The following is a 16,115-nucleotide window of genomic DNA, read 5'->3' as shown; positions in this document are numbered from 1 at the left end:
GCTACAGTCCATGGGGTCGCAAAGAGTTGGACACGACTGAGCGACTTCATTTTCAGTTTCTTTGGAAGGTCAGTAGGAGGAAGATTGTACAACCAGAGACCACTGGAAATCTACCCGGATGAAAGGACATGTGTTTTGGTTAAGTGGCTTCGTTTTTTTTTTAAGATTTTTTTTGACGTGGACCATTTTTAGTTTCTATTGAATTTGTTACAATATTGCTGCTGTTTTATGTTTTGCCTTTTTTGGCCACATGGCACATAGGATCTTAGCTGCCCCGCCTGACCACAAGGGTCAAACCCACGTCCCCTGCCCTGGAAGGCGGGGTCTTAACCACTGGACCACAAGAGAAGTCCCAAAGTGGCTTTGAATTTAAAGTAGTTCATTCCTGATTTCGAGTTTAATTGGTTATAGTGAAACAGCGTAGGAACTTCCCTGGTGGTCCAGTGGGTAAGACTCAGAGCTACCAGTGCAGGGAGCTGGGTTCGACCCCTGGTCAGGGAACTAGGTCCCACGTGCTACAGTAAAGATCCAAATAAATAAATATTTTAAAAATTAAAATATCGTAACTGGGATAGAAACCGTGAGCCCAACGGTGATCATTGAGGTCTGGAAAGATGATGTTGGTTTTTTCATGCCTCATTGTCACTGTAGAAATTACTCATCTTCCCTGCCTCCCAGATACACTTCCCTTGAGACATCCTGATTTGTCACCAAAATGAATCTTTCTGAAGGCAGCTGATAGTTGTTTCTAAAAACAAAAATGCCGCTGAAAGCAGCCCAGAAACACACACTCTTGCTGTGGTCTCCAGCTGCCTGTAATGTAGAATCCAGTCACCCATTCAACAAACAAGTGTTCTGTGGCAGATGGTGACCATCTGTCTTTCTGGAAAATTCTCTGAGGTTAGGTGGGACCTGCCTCGGCCCGGAGGAGGCTTTGAGAGTCTTATGTGGACTGTGTCCTTGGTGGTCGTGTTTGGTGTCAACAGTGGGGAAACCGTTTCTGCGCACGTGGGACACGGCCCACCTGATGGAGCTTAGGCTGGGGCTTACGGGCTTAGCAGGTCTTCCCGGAGCAGGAAGGGAGTGAACCTGAGTGCAGACACCAAGGGCGGTAGGCAGGCAGGCTGTGCTTTGCACCTGAAGAGGAGGAACCGCTGCTGGAGGAGGGGTGCTTGGCAGCCTGGGGAGCTGGCATGCGCCCTGGCTTGCTGTGTCTGAACCCAGCCTGGTTATAATCCGCTGGCACCTCTGCAGCAAGAAAGCTTGATTGCCCGCCGTGGCGCCCCTCAGCTGTCTGTGTCTGTCTGTCCATCCGTCACGTCCGGCTCTGCCCATCTCTTCTCTGTGGTCTCCCAATTGTTAACCATAGATTCCTGGCTGCCCTGCGATCTAGTGATGAGCAGGGAAGGTAAAGGAGACTCTGGGGCCCGAGCCCATGCCTGAGTCGTCAGGGCTCGTGCCCAGGAGCCGTGCCATGTGGGTGGGGGTCCACCCCTTCCTCCCCCTCCACAGCACTGAGCTGGCATCTTGGCCTGTTCCGAAGTCCCTGCCCAGTTGTGCCAGCCAAGGTCAGCCGTCTGCACAATGGGGAAGCGTTCCCCACCCCCCTGAGCTGGGTGTCCCTGCCTTTCTCCCCACCACATGGCCTGGACAGGGAGTGCATCCACAATGACTCCTGCTTCCAGCGGAGAAGCTGTGGCCCCAGGCCCCTGGGACAGAGCCTGGTGCCCTCCAGGGAGTTAGCCAGTGAGCAGTCGTTTGCTCGCTCAATGAGCATTAGTTGAGTGTCTGCTGTATGCAGGCCGGTGCAGGCATCAGACCTGCCCCGCCCAATGGGGTGGCCCACCCAAGGTTGCCATGCAATCGGCCTTCTCCTTGGTGGAGACCCATGACAATAGGGGCCATGTGGGGGACACCCCAAGCACGCCCAGACTCTGGCGGCTTCATCTTGAAGCTGGCCAGTGTGGGGGGTGGTCTGTCCTGGTTGAGCAGACCAGCATCGCCTCGTAGCTGCAGCCGCAGACCTGGGCTCCAGAAATCCCAAATGTGAGCTTGGGGCCATGTCTAGGCAGGGTAAGCAGAGGCACTGGAGACCCATGGACCCTGGATCCTCTCCACAGCGGCATCAGCCTGTTGGGTGGGAAGGACTTCCAGACTTCTCGAGTTCCGCTTTCATCACCAGAGTCATTTCTAGAGAAATTATGCCCGGGAATGACGCGGTGTGTCATCGCCGCGGAAAGGTCCTGACGGGCAGGGGCCTCATCTGAGCGTCCTTGGTGCTGAGTGGTCGTGCACGTCTCCCCCGAGATAAGGCTGAGTCAGGCCTATTACTCCTCCTCCGTCCCCCTTCCTCTCTTTCTTCCTGTCTGCCTTTGAAGCCCTGCTCTCCTGCTGGAGGTAATTGAGCCCATTTATTCCTGGTGAAAGCCGCGCTGTCGTCACCAGCGTTTTATTACTGGCTCCCGGGTAAGCCGAGCTCGGGTCTAGCGGGTGGGAAGCTGGAAGGGGCCCAAGGCCGCCGGAGGACCCTGGCTTCCTGTGTTGCCGGACGGGAGATGAACTGGGTGAAGGAAGGTATCAGTTAATTTCAGGAAAAGCTCATGAATTTGATGCTGGAAAAACACCCCGACGGCTCCCCGGTGTTTCTTCCATTCCTTTTGGCCTCAAGGAAGTTCCAAGGCCCCAGGAGCAAGGACCCGCTGTCCTTGTAGGGAGAAGGCATCTCTCCTCATCATAGCTCTGTGTGGGGGCCCGGCTGGGGTCTGCAGGGGCCCCGCTCTGGAGGGAACGGGAACAGAGGACTGCAGGCACTGAGGCTCAGCCTGGCGACCTCGCATGCCGCTTTCCTGGATCACGGTCCTTGTCTGTTCCGGCTTGTGAAGAGCGTGGCTTTGACTTGGGTTTTGGTTAAACTCCCCACGCACGTGGCCCCTCCCGCCTCCTCTCCTCCGCCCTCGGGGTCCAGCCCGGTGCTGTCCCTGCTCTGGGAGGTTCCGCGAGGTCCCTGGCTTCCTGGAACAGTGGCTGTTGATCTCCCGGGAAACTCCCTCTGTTTACGTGTTGACTGACCTGCTCTCATTCGGGGGTGAGCCACGTATTTCCACGCCCCTCAGGAGGGTGGCGACCTACAGATGGTGCTTGGTGGGCCCTTCAGTGTGTTGACCTGTTCCAGACGAGTCTACCCTGGTCACCCTGGTCCTCCCAGCAGCTCTGTGGCCCCGGTCTATAGAAAGAGAGCCTGTGGGGCAGGACATTCAACTGTCTCGTTAGAGGTTCTCTGCGGGGGAGATTCTGCCCCCAGGGGACATGTGACAACATCCCAGGACAGTTTGGTTGTCTTGGGGGTTGGGGTGCCCGTGACTGGAGGCCAGGCGTGCTGCCAGCGCACTCCAGGGCATGGGTCGCCTCCCACAGAGGAGAATGGTCCTCTCCGGAGTGTTCGTGGTGGCGGCGAGGGGCCTGCTCTAGAGCCGGGTGAGGGTGAAGCAGGATTTGAAGCTGGTGCTCTGGCTTCTGACCTCAGGCTTGTCCACCCTGTGGACCCCTTGAGGGCGGGATGGCTGGGTTCACCTGTCTACCGAGTCCTTTTTCTTGCTTCGTTGACATCACAGCATCTGTTAAGAAGCACGTTTTGCATGCAGGGCGCTAAGGGTTCCAAGTGAAGTGCGAAGGGTCACTGAGCGGTGGCAGTGGGAGAAAAATGCTTTGTCCCCCTGTTCCTGAGGTCAGTTCAGTTGCTCGGTTGTGTCTGACTCTTTGCGACCCCATGGACTGCAGCACGCCAGGCCTCCCTGTCCATCACCAACTCCCGGAGTTCACTCAAACTCATGTCCATCGAGTCGGTGATGCCATCCAGCCATCTCATCCTCTGTCGTCCCCTTCTCCTCCTGCCTTCAGTCTTTCCCAGCATCAGGGTCTTTTCTAATGTGCCAGTTCTTTGCATCAGGTGGCCAGAGTATTGGAGTTTCAGCGTCAGCATCAGTCCTTCCAGTGAACACCCAGGACTGATCTCCTTTAGGATGGACTGGCTGGATCTCCTTGCAGTCCAAGGGACTCTCAAGAGTCTTCTCCAGCACTGCAGTTCAGAAGCATCCGGGGAGGCAAACTCCTCCAGACCAGGAGGACTTGAGACTGGACTGGGCCTGGGCGCGCCTCGGGCTGCGACTCGCCTGGGTCCCGTTGCCCCTTAGTGTGTCGTGTCCCTAATTAAACAGCCTAATCGCTTCTCGCTGCCGTGGGGGAGACCATGTCCACCCAGGCTCTGCTCTACAAGACCTGCCACAACTCCATGAGGTGGGGACAGCTGTCACCCAGTTCAGGGACACTCAGATGCAGAGCTCGGTGGGGGACGGGCAGACCTGGGGATCTCTTTCCTGAGCACCAATTGCAGGTGCCCGACCCAGCCTTCCCACCTGGCCTCCCCACCCTGGCTTCTCATTTCAGCCTGTTCAGGGCTCACCGTGGGTGCCCCCCCACCCAACCCCATGCTTCAGATTTAACCTGAAGCCAAGCCTCCCGCCCCTGCCCCTGCGATCTGCTTTTCACAGGTGCCTGGGGTGGGGGTGGGTGCCCAGAGGGTCACACGACCGCTTGTGCTGGGTCCCATTGGTGCAGAGCTTCAGCCTCCCCCAGAGCCTCAGAGGCTGGCCTCAGCCCAGCACACTGCCCCTTGCTGGCCTTCTAGAAGCAAGCCTGGCTCCTCTCACCAGGGCAGGCGGGAGCTTTGACATCAGCTGGGAAGGAGGGCTTTCCCCGACCGCTCAGCCACCTGCCTGTCGGGGGGTGAGGGGAGGGTCCTGTTTATCCCTGAGCCTCTGTGTTTAGATCCTGGGCCGCTCCTCTGGGTTCAGAGGGTTCAGCAAATAGTCCTGCTCTGTGCATGAAGCGCCCGGCTCTCCCTGGGCTTCCGATATCCACACTGCTGGACCCTGTGTCGTCAAGGGTGCGTCCCAGCAGACTTAGCCTGGATTGGGGATGAGAGGGTCAGGGGCCACTTAGGACAGTCTCAGTGGTGCTGGGTTTGAGCTTTGTGCTAACTACCCCGGGGTGGGACGTCCCAGTTGTCCTGTGGGGGGCCCTTCTGGGACTCCGACTGTCCCTCAGAGTGACCTCCCCCAGGCTGGGGGCCTGGACTGTCCCCCAGGGTGACATTCCCAGGACCAGGCTAGGTTCAAGGCCAGAGAAACTTTTAATATAAAAATTGAATCACCTTTTCTGTTCATGCGGAAAACACTGAACTCAGTCCTGGCGCTTCTCTGATTCTGCTGTGAAAAACGACGCTTACCCGACCTGAGTGTTCTTTTGACGTCTCTCATCCCGACAGCGGCATCTGCACGCTCCTGGGACGCACTGGCCCTGAGCCCTTGTATTAGAGGAAAGCGCCCCGTGCGTCTGAGCTGCGCCGTCCTCCTGTGGGGTGACGGTCACGTGACCCAAGAGAAACGCATTTGCCGTACTTACTGCCGTTCACTGGGTTAAAGCTCCATCGGGAAGAGTTCGCCGTCAAGTCGAATTTAATCCTTAAACCCGAGAGTTAATCATCATTCGAAATGAAAGTCATTTCCTGGCCTATGATTAAAATCTCAAGTAAAGCAGAGGCAGAACCCTTTCTTAGGAAGATGTGCTTTCCAGACACTCAGGCTTACTCTAGTTTTCTCTCTTTGTCGTGTCTACGGCTTCCTGGTTGGGGACAGCCAGCATTGCTCGAGTGTGTTATCATAAAGCCGGGGAATTATTGCACTTCTGGGAGACTTTGTTTTCCATTCAAATCGTGTGCGAGGCATTGCGGTGAGGATGAATTTGACCAGAGAGCTCCTTTCCTCTCCGTGGAGTTCCTTTCCCCAAAGCTGGAACTTTTGCACACAGAAGGAGCGTCCTCCTCACCGGTCGGCGTGTCCACACACAGCCAGACGGTCTCTGCGGAGGAGGATGGTCCTCGGGGTCCTGTTAGCTCCCCGGGCCTGCTGTCACAGGCCCACACACTGGGCGATTTAAAGTAACAGAAAGTTATTCCTTCTGGAGACTGGAAGTCCCAAATCAAGGAGTTGGTGGGGACTTGCTCCGGGGGAGAGTCCTTTCTGCCGCTTCTTAGCTTCTGGTGGCCCAGGTAATCCTTGGCTTACAGCTCCATCTCCGTCTTCATATGGCCTCCCCTACCCCACCCTGGGGGGCTCTGTCCCCGTGTCCGCATTTCCCTCATCTTAAAAGGACACCAGTCATTGGACTGGTGCTGAAGCTCCAATACTCTGGCCACCTGATGAGAAGAGCTGACTCCTTGGAAAAGACCCTGATGCTGGGAAAGATTGAGGGAAGGAGGAGAAGGGGACGACAGAGGATGAGATGGTTGGATGGCATCACCGACTCAGTGGATAGGAGTTTGAGCAAGCTCTGGGAGTTGGCGATGGACAGAGAAGCCTGGTGTGCTGCAGTCCATGGGGTTGGACACAACTGAGTGACTACACTGAATTGAACTGAGTCACGAGACCAGGGCCTTCAATCCAGTATAATCTCACTTTAGCTTGATCATCCCCTGGAGAAGGAAATGGCAACCCGCTCCAATATGCTAGCCTGGGAAATCCCATGGACAGAGGAGCCTGGTGGCCTACAATCCATGGGGTCACAAAAGGTCAGACATGACTGAGCAATTGAATAACAACTTGATTTCCATCTACAAGAACCTATTTGAAGACTAATTCCCAAGACCAGGGATCAGGACTTAAACGTAAGGTCTGGGGAGTGGAGGGATGCTGTTCCACCGGCCTCAGGGCCTCTGGGGGCTGGTGTGATGGCCACTTCTTGTCAACCTGCTTGTCCAGCAGCTGCTGGGCCAGAGGACATTCAGACAGACCTCTGTGGTTTACTTTCTTTTTAGACACCTGAACACAAGTGTTCCCCATGTCCACCCAGCCAGCTTCTGGGTGGGCCGGTGAGCTGGGCGCAGGGCCTGAGTTGCTGAGAAACAGGTCGGTACTGAAATGTCCGCGCGCAGTGAGCGGAGCGGCCTGAGGACGCACCACGAGCAGGCCTCCCTGGGCCGTGGCGCCCGCTGTCCTGGGCGAGACGGGGCTCCTGGCCGGGTCCTGCCAGGGTCCGCCCCGCGTGCGCGCAGGCTGTATTGGGTGTGCGTGCTTCCCTGGAAGGCGGCTCCACAGGAGCAAGGGCAGGCTAGCCTGTGCCCCTCCCTCCAGCAAGTGTCCTGCAGCTGCTGTGATAAAGTCCCACACTCGAGGGGCTTAAACCGCGTGGATTTATTCTCAGAGCTCCTGGGGGCCCCGGGGAGCCCCCTCCGGGCCGGCCTCTGGGCGCTGCCTGCTCTGCGTGACTGGCGACGCCTCCTCCCCTCACCCTGGCCTCTGCCTCTGTTGTCACCACTTCACCACTGACCCCCGACCCCCAGGACCCTGGTCATTATCTCGGGCCCCCGGGGATCCAGCTGGCCTCCCAGTGTCGAGTCTCAGGGTCCCTACCTGCCCAGTGCCTTTCGTGGGGTGAGGGCATGTGCCCGCGGGCTCCAGCGGGTAGGGTGGGAGCCTCTGGGGCTCCGTATTCTCCCACCCGTGCCCGGACCCCCTGGCGCTCACTTGGTCCTTGTGGGGGGATGCGTACGCGAGGCCTTTGCCATGGGCACCGACGTGGGGGGTGGGGGTCCCCCCGTTTCTCTGGAGACACCTCATGGACTGAGGGCCGCCCACGAGAGTTGCTGGAAGTCCAGTCTGAGCCCCTGACCCCAGAGCAGCCACCCCGGACGTCCCCTCAGAGAGCGGCCTCTGCTCACACAGCTGCCCGTCGCCCACCCCGAGCCCTTCCCCTGGTGTGGACAGGCTGACGTCTCCCCGGACTGGGGGCCTGTGGGGCTGGGGTGATGGGGTGACTTCTCTGCTGGGTGGTCGGGTGCAGCTAGGGAGGCCGTGTGTGTCAACCAGGGCGGCATGGCTGTCCTGACTCCAAGCGGCGACTGAAGAACGTGAGTTCTTGTCTCAGGACGTGGCTCGGTCCCCAGACACTGTCCCCCTCCTCCTGGCATCACTCAGGAAGGGGAACCTGCACCAGCGAGGGCTCAGCCACTGCTCCATGCCGTGATTAAGGTTTTAGTGAGCATTCCGGCGGAGTCTGGACACGTCTCTCTTCCAGAGTTGGCACACTTTCCCCACAAACTGATAACGTGCTGGGCACGCCCCTTTCCGGCTTGGCCGCCACAGCTGTGGGTTTAATTTCCACTGACAGGATCTTTCCTGTGGGCAGCGGGGACCTGCAGCCCGGCCTCCAGGCCTCTCCCATCACCCCTACACAGCAGCCTGGGGCCAAGCCCTGCACCTCCGTCTCCCCCAGGGTGCGGGGTCTCTGCCACCCCTCCCGCATAAGCCCATCCTCTCTGTGAGACCTTCCTGGGCCCGCCCGTGTCCCCGCCCTCAGAGGTGCCCATGTCATTAGAACTGAACCGCAGGCCTGAGTCAGAGATGCTGTCCTGGGGCTGGTCCTCAGATCGTTGCAGGACAGATTCCCTGGCCACAGGCTGGCCAACCCTGGGGCTCCAAAGCAGGGACCTCTGGTCTCTGGAGAGAGGCCTGCAGAGGCCCAGGAGGGCACAGGGGAGCCCTGGGCAGCCCTACCGTCAGCCCAGAGGGCAGCATGAACCTGCCTCCCAGCAGACCCCAGGGGATGTTGGCGGGGGCCAGTCTGCCCGGGGTGGGACCCTCCGCCCGACTCTGCCTCATCCTGGGCCCCCAGTCTCCTTCTGAGCCCACATCCCTGGCTGGGGAGGACCCTGCCTTTGCTGTCAGAGGGGTGGAAGCACCTTGGTGAGGAGCCAGGATGGGGTTCTGTGTGCTCAGGCCCTGGGGGTCAGTTCAGTGGCCTCTCCACTGGTCACCAGGTACACCTTGCCTTGGGCCCTGCATGTTCGTTTGGCTCCTCCTGGGTCCTTAGCGGCCGCCCGCTGGGCACCATGAGGGCCTGGGGGACACGGGGCGCTTTCTCTTCCGCAGCCCTGGGTCTGCTGAGGTTTCTGGAGATGCTGAAAGGTGTCAGGAGCGCTGCTTTCTCCTGGGACTATGCCCAGAAGGAGACTTCTGTTGAGTCAGGCTGGCCTCCGTGGTGTGTTTAGGATTCGTCGTGGTTCCCCGTGGCTGTAGGTATTGAAGACAACAGACGGGGCGGCCCAAACCAGCAGAAATACATCCTTTCTTTGATCCGGAAGGCAGAACTCTGAGCTCAGGCTGTGGGCGGGGCCATCTCCCTCTGCAGGCGCTGGGGGCCCAGGGCGGGTCTGTTTGTCTCTAGCCACGGTGGGCTTAGGGCCCCCGGACTTGTGGCCACAGCGGTTTCTGCCCCATCCTCACGTGGGCTGCAAACCCCAGCCGCTCCTCTTTCATGATTACAGAGGGCCCTTCCGGGTAACAAGGAGGTCTCATCTCAAGATGTTTATTTTAATCCCATCTTGCGCCACGTGACATGATATTCACTCGTCTGCCACGTGGGTGATGTTCACAGGTGCTGGGGATACATCTCTCAGGAGCCACCGTTTAGCTGACCTCGGAGTTGGCTATTTTCTGTTCCCCCCACTCCCCAGAGGACATCAGGGGGTAGGGGAGCACCTGTTTTCTGAACGGAGGGGTCCCCAAGTGTGGCTGTGGGCTGGGCCTTCCCTGCACCAGGAGCTTGGAAAGCACAGTGACTTTTCAGGCTCTTCGGGTTCCAGCCCCTCGGGTGTGTAGGTGACTCTTGACTCACAGCCAGGAGCTGTGGATGAGCTGGAATTGTTTTTCTTTGCTGCTGGAATGCATTTTTTAATTTATATTTTAAAAAATGGGTGTGCCGGGGTTCTGGGAATTTGCTTCAGAGACAGTAGTGAAGTCAGCCCAAGGCCCAGCCCGGGACAGGCCTGCAGTGGTCCGGGCTTCCGGCCCCACTCCCGCTGGCAGAGGGGGGCAGATGTCTGGCCCCTGGGAGGCCTTTCCCGGCTGCCTTGCCCCCTGGTGGAGGAGGCTCGGGGGCCGGGCCAGGAGGTGAGACAGTCCAGCAGCCTTGGAACTCAGAGCAGGAGGGGAGAGGCTGGAGGGAAGCTGGGGGCGGGGAGCAGGGCTCTGGGGGGCGAGGGGTGGACAGCGGGCACCTCCAGTGTCAGGAAGCCAGTTCATAGCAGGTGTCACATGACAGCCCCGCGCACCAGGTGTGCAGCTCAGAGCTTCACTGAATCAACACAGAGCTCCTGCCTTCGGTGGAGCGGGGAGGGTTTCCAGCCGGGGAAACTGAGGCAGTGGTCAGGAGCCTGCTCGGGACACCTCTGTCCACCGCAGCGGCCTGTGGGGGCTGGCTGGTAGGAAGGCAGGGTGGATGGGCCAATTTTCTCAGGGTTTAACCTTTGCAGGGCCCTGCCCTTGTCTCCGCTCCCACTGCTGAAGCTGCCCATGTGAGCGGGCTGGGTGGATCCCCGCTGTGGGGTCTGGTTCTTCTTGTTCGCAGCCCTGAGCTGCTGCTTAGGACCAGGAGGCAGTTGTCTCTTTATTGAAAAGCTGGCGGTCTCAAGCCTCTACTCGCCCTTCCCCTCCTGGGGCCCATCCTGGCCTCCTTCAGGGCCCCGGGGGGTCGGCCTGGCTACGCCGCCCCTCCTGCCGACCCCCAGCCCCTCGCCTCCCCTTCCCCCGTCAGGGCAGCCCCGGGCCCTTCTGAAGCACGTTCACATCAGCATCGCCTGGTTCCCGCCCTGCCCCTTGGCTCCCAGACCTGCCGTGATGGTCACGCACACGTGCACACACCCAACATCACATGTACACGCCACACACAGTCACGTTACACATACATGCCACGCACATCACATAAATCACATAATACACACCCATACCCACATTACATGTACATGCCACACACATCACATATACTCGCATGTACATCTCATAATACACACACACCCACACACACCCACATTACATATCCACGCAAAGAGCTGGACACGATTGAGCATGCACACACTGACAAACCCTCTGCCGGGTCTCAGTTTCCCGCCTGTAAAATGGGGGTGGGTAAGAGTTCCCACCCCAGGGGCTATGAGGCTCCCCTGTCCCCTGTCACCCTGAGCTGTCAGCGCAGTCGCCTTGCACAAGAGCCCATGTGAGCTCGGTGCCTCTGGGGCTGCTCTGAAGGACTTAAGGACCTCCAGCCTGGGGTCTGTGGTTCTGGCACTTCGGGCTGGGGTCCGGGCAGGCAGTGTCCCTCACCCCCTAGCGCCAAGCCTGGGCAGGACAGGCATCCAGTGATGGGGACATGTGTGAAGCCCTGGCAGCCAGAGGGGCCTCAGCTTTTGCAGCTAAGAATGCCTCTGTAGGGAGTGGGGGTCCCACAATGGTCCCTGTGGGACTATGCCCTTGCTGCCGTGAGCAGGAGGCCAGGCCCCGGGCCCTGTGGGCAGGGGTTGCAGTGCTGCGTGCAGTATGGGGCACTGCTGTGGGTCTGCTCGGGGGGCCTGATCCTTGTGGGGCGAGGCTGGCAGTCATAGTGGGCAGGGGGCGCACAGGAGCAGCACGGGGGCTGCCCAGGGTTAGGGTGACTTGGAGCAAGCATTTGAGCCCAAGCAGGGCATTGGGATGCTTGGAACAGATCTGGAAGTCCAAATTTATTTTGAATGAAAATTCCTAGAAGAGGAAAACTGAAGTTAAATCTTGATAAGCAAGCATAACTGAAAACATTTATGACAATAAAATAGTGTTTTTTGTAAGAACTATATATATATATAAGAAGATTAAAGAGGGCTCACTGAATTTGTTCTGTTATTTGCCTGAAGTAAGATGATTTTAAGAATTAAAAACCATCACATCACACCTCTTCCCAACTCTGAGTTCTGTGGTGCCAAGCTGGCTGTGGTGGGGGTACATCTGCTATGGAAATCAGGGCTTTCCCCTGAGGGCTGGCCATTGGGATCTGCCCGGTCACCACTGCATAGACGATACAGTTAAGGAAACACAGAAGTGGGTTCCTGTGTGGTTTGAACAAAGTAGTGGGAACGTCTGCCTTAGGAAGTACCCTGTTCAGGTGCCCACAGGGCCCTGATGTTGGCCTGGGACTCGGCCCTGGGACCCAGGGGTGAGAGCCTTTACAGGGAGCCCTGTTCATCTGAAACCGGCATGCTCAGAGTTCTCACTGCCTTTTTTATTTTAAAAAGTCATGTTTATCTGTAGAATTAGTTCTTCATTCATGACATCACATCTTTCAGACATCATTTGAATCAAACATGTGAATTTCACAGGTTTTATAATTCTGTGCGAGCAGCCGCCATTGGCTCGCACGTGGGGAAGGCTTGGCGTTTTATGACTTCATCCCACGGGCGTTCGTCCAGTGCCTGCTGCGTGCGGGCGTTCACCAGCCCCCTCTGTGTGCTGGGCATTCTCAGACTCGACCCTCGGATGGGCAGTGCCCCTCCCCCAGAGCCTGGGGAGCCAGAGGCTGAGGGGCGGTCACACAGTGGGTGTCACCCTGGGGCTGGAACAGGCTGGGATGGAGAATTCTGGGCCCATCAGAGTCTGACCTGGGCGCCATGGCCCTGCCCAGGTGGGCGAAGCCTGAAGAGGGGAGGTGGGTGCCTGAAGCGGGGCTGCATCTGGGCACCGGAGAGTCACGTGCAGAGACCAGAGAGAACGTGCCAGGCCAGAGAAGGCCGTGTCCGCCGGGTGACCCTGATGGCAGTGAGCGTGTGTGAGTGTGTCCGGGGGAAACCAGGCCAGAGAAGGCCGTGTCCGCGGGGTGACCCTGACGGCAGCGAGCCTGTGTGAGTGTGTCTGGGGGATGCCAGGCCAGAGAAGGCCGTGTCCGCCGGGTGACCCTGATGGCAGTGAGCGTGTGTGAGTGTGTCTGGGGGATGCCAGGCCAGAGAAGGCCGTGTCCGCCTGGTGACCCTGATGACAGCAAGCGTGTGTGAGTGTGTCCGGGGGATGCCAGGCCAGAGAAGGCCGTGTCCGCCTGGTGACCCTGATGGCAGCAAGCGTGTGTGAATGTGTCTGGGGGATGCCAGGCCGGAGAAGGCCGTGTCTGCGGGGTGACCCTGATAGCAGCGAGCGTGTGTGAGTGTGTCCGGGGGATGCCAGGCCGGAGAAGGCCGTGTCCGCGGGGTGACCCTGATAGCAGCGAGCATGTGTGAGTGTGTCCAGGGGATACCAGGCCAGTGTCCGGGGGAACCCAGGCCAGAGAAGGCCGTGTCCACCTGGTGACCCTGACGGCAGTGAGCCTGTGTGAGTGTGTCCGGGGGATGCCAGGCCAGAGAAGGCCGTGTCCGCGGGGTGACCCTGATAGCAGCGAGCGTGTGTGAGTGTGTCCAGGGGATGCCAGGCCAGTGTCCGGGGGATGCCAGGCCAGAGAAGGCCGTGTCCGCGGGGTGACCCTGATAATAGCGAGCGTGTGTGAGTGTGTCTGGGGGAAGCCAGGCCAGAGAAAGGCAGTGTCCGCAGGGTGATCCTGATAGCAGCGAGCATGTGTGAGTTTGTTCAGGATCTCCTCCGTTAGCCTGGTGAGTCCCCCAGCTGCCCTTCAGGGAGGGATACCGTGCGGCCGGCCTGGGAGCTGGGGAGTTGGTGTCGACTGGGCAGGTGTGTGTCTGACTTCCCGAGGTGGAGGGTCTCTGTGCAGCAGTGGACTGACGGGAAGCCGGCGGGCATTCTGAAAAGCTCCCCCGGGGGTTCTGTGGGGAGCAGGCAGATCTATGAGGCGCTGAGCCGCTGGGGGTGCCCAGGGGTCCAGGGGTGGTCGCGATGGTTGTGCAGACTGGGCTGGTTTAGACTGGGGTGTGACTGATGGTGGAGGCGAGTGACTCGGGCTCTGGGGCTGACTCGGGCCCTGGGGCTGACTCGGACCCTGGGGGTGCCCTGTTTGGGACAAGGGAGGAGGGGCGGGTGGCTCCGGGGCTCTTGCGCCCCTCCTCCCTGGTGGCTGCGGGACCCTCCCCGGGTGGGGGACCTGGAGAATGAACTTGGTTTGGGGACACAGGTTTGAGGCCTGGGTCTGTGGGGAAGAGACTGGGAGGAGCGGGTGGGGGGCGTGAGCCCAGAGAAGGGGCCCGAGGCGTGGCTGGGGAGCTGGCCCCTCGCTGGCCAGCTGGGAAGGCCGGGAAGAGCAGGGAAGCCAGAGCCGGTGATCACCAGGTGCCCTGCAGGCTCTGGTGCGGCCCCCTGAGGCCAGCGTTTACCAGGAGAGCAGTTTCAGGGTGGACACAGAGGGCCACTAGGGATCAGATAGTGTCCCGCCAGGTTCACGTCCAGAACCGCAGAACGCTGGAAGCAGGGTCTCTCCAGATGTAATCTGTAAGGCTCCCAGTGATTAGTTAACATCGTCCCGGACTCGGGGTCCACCCAAGCCCAGTGACTGGAGTCCTTATGAGAAAGAGGATGGGGAGACTCTCGCAGGGACGATAACCACGTGACCACAGATGAGGGGTGAGGGGTGAAGCGGCCACACCCGGGAGCACGGGGGGGCCGACAGCTGGGGGAGGCAGGAAGGAGCCCCCTGGAGCCTGCACAGGGGGGCAGCCCTGCTGACACCCCCAGATCTATGAGAGAATTCATCTTTGTTCCCTTTAAGCCCTCTGCTTTGCCGCACTTGTCACAGCAGACCCAGGAAACAAATACGACTACCTATGAGAAAAGAAAAACCTTTTGTGCTTAAAACAAATAATTTCATGGCGACTGAGCTTTATTTGCAGTTGACTTAAAGTTGCATGATGGGTTAAGCAGAGGGATGGAGGAACCCCGCATGGCAGCACGCCCTTTCCGCGGCACGGTGGGGGCCCTGCGGCAGCGGGCTGAGCAGCTGTGGGGCCGCGGGGAGCACGCATCCCCCTGGGCCATCCTCCCGTCCCCGGGCCCACCTGAGGACCCAGGCTTCCGGGCAGCCGCTGGAAAACCGCCTGCGGGCAGGAGTACGGTGGGCAGAGTCGAACGCAGGTCTCAGAACTGAATGGAGGGCGCGCTCTCTGTGCAGGGCTGTCCTTCTCTGGGCCCAGGCAGCTGGCAGCACTGTACAGGGCGTCGCGGGAGCCCTGGATCTTGGGTGGAGGTGGAGGGGTCCAGACGTCCTGTCGGCTCGAGGGCAGAGCCCGTGAGCTGCCTCTGTGACCTTGGTGGGGCCGGGGGCTGCACTTGTCTCCCGGTGACACTGACCACCGGGCCGAGCCCAGCCGGGCAGGGCTCCGGACGCCGAGGGAGGGCGGGGCGCCATGGGGAGGACTGGGCCAGGCCCCCCTTTGTTTGCCATCACGGCTTAGGGAGCGCGGCCCGCCCCGGCCTCTCACCGCAGCTTTATTTCTTCAGAACACGCTGTGCTTGGCCCTCGACCTGCCAAGCTGGGACTTGGAGAGCAAACAGTCCCAGACGTCACATGGATTTTAAAAGGAGAGATTAGAGAATCTAAAGTGAAGGAAGAACAAATACACCTTCGGCTAAGCATTTACAATTAATGAATAGAATTTAAGAAGGCTGTGAGCCGCCCACCTGGGAAGGGGCCAGGAGCAGGGCTTAGTGTGAGAGTGTGTGAGTGTGGGTGCGTGTGTGGCTGAGGGGAGGTGTGAGGCTACCTATGCGTTTATGGGTGTGAATGCTTGTGAACACGTGAGCACGTATGTGACGGTGTGAGTGTGTCAGCAGTGTGTGACGGTGTGAGTGAGGGTGCAGGGGTGTGGGCATGCGTGTGAGTTATATGTGCCCGTGCGCGCGTGTGTGTGTGCACAGCCTGCCTGGTGCCTGGGCAGGCGGGGTGGGACTGCCTGATGACCTCAGAGCTGAGGGTCTGCCCCGATGGTGGAGCCCAGAGCGGGGTGGGCCGGGTGGTCCTCTCCTTTCTGAGCAGCGTGTGAAACCTCTGCTCACAAGTTGTTCGGGGGCAGCTGCCTGCTAGGGGAGAGCAGCTGGTGTCCCGGGTGGGCCTGTGGTCTCTCCCTTCCCTGCCTGGTGGGGAGGAAGGGGATGGGAAAAAAACCCACCTGACCCTGCCAGGCCCTAGGGGTGGACACAGTCCTGGGGGTGGGCTCAGCCTGAGCCCCTGGCCTGGTGGTCCCTGTGCGGTTATGAAATTCAGTAAGAGCTCAGCGATGGAAACTCTCCTCCCTGCGTTTGAAGGGCTCAGGCTGGGTCACCTTCGCT

At 59.3% G+C, this 16,115-nt stretch overlaps 1 protein-coding gene across 2 annotated transcripts in view; it reads left to right on the top strand.

Moving 5' to 3' along the window:
• Positions 1-16,115, top strand: part of CELSR1 (cadherin EGF LAG seven-pass G-type receptor 1) — a 143,581-nt gene that overhangs the window by 53,401 nt on the left and 74,065 nt on the right. The window lies entirely within an intron of this gene.

The sequence above is a fragment of the Moschus berezovskii genome, chromosome 6 (genome assembly GCF_049115385.1).
Source record: "Moschus berezovskii isolate FMDL1 chromosome 6, NW_MosBer_1.0, whole genome shotgun sequence".
NCBI lineage: Eukaryota > Metazoa > Chordata > Mammalia > Artiodactyla > Moschidae > Moschus > Moschus berezovskii.
Note: the sequence above shows the minus strand (reverse complement) of the source record. Positions and strands in the feature narration are given on the sequence as shown.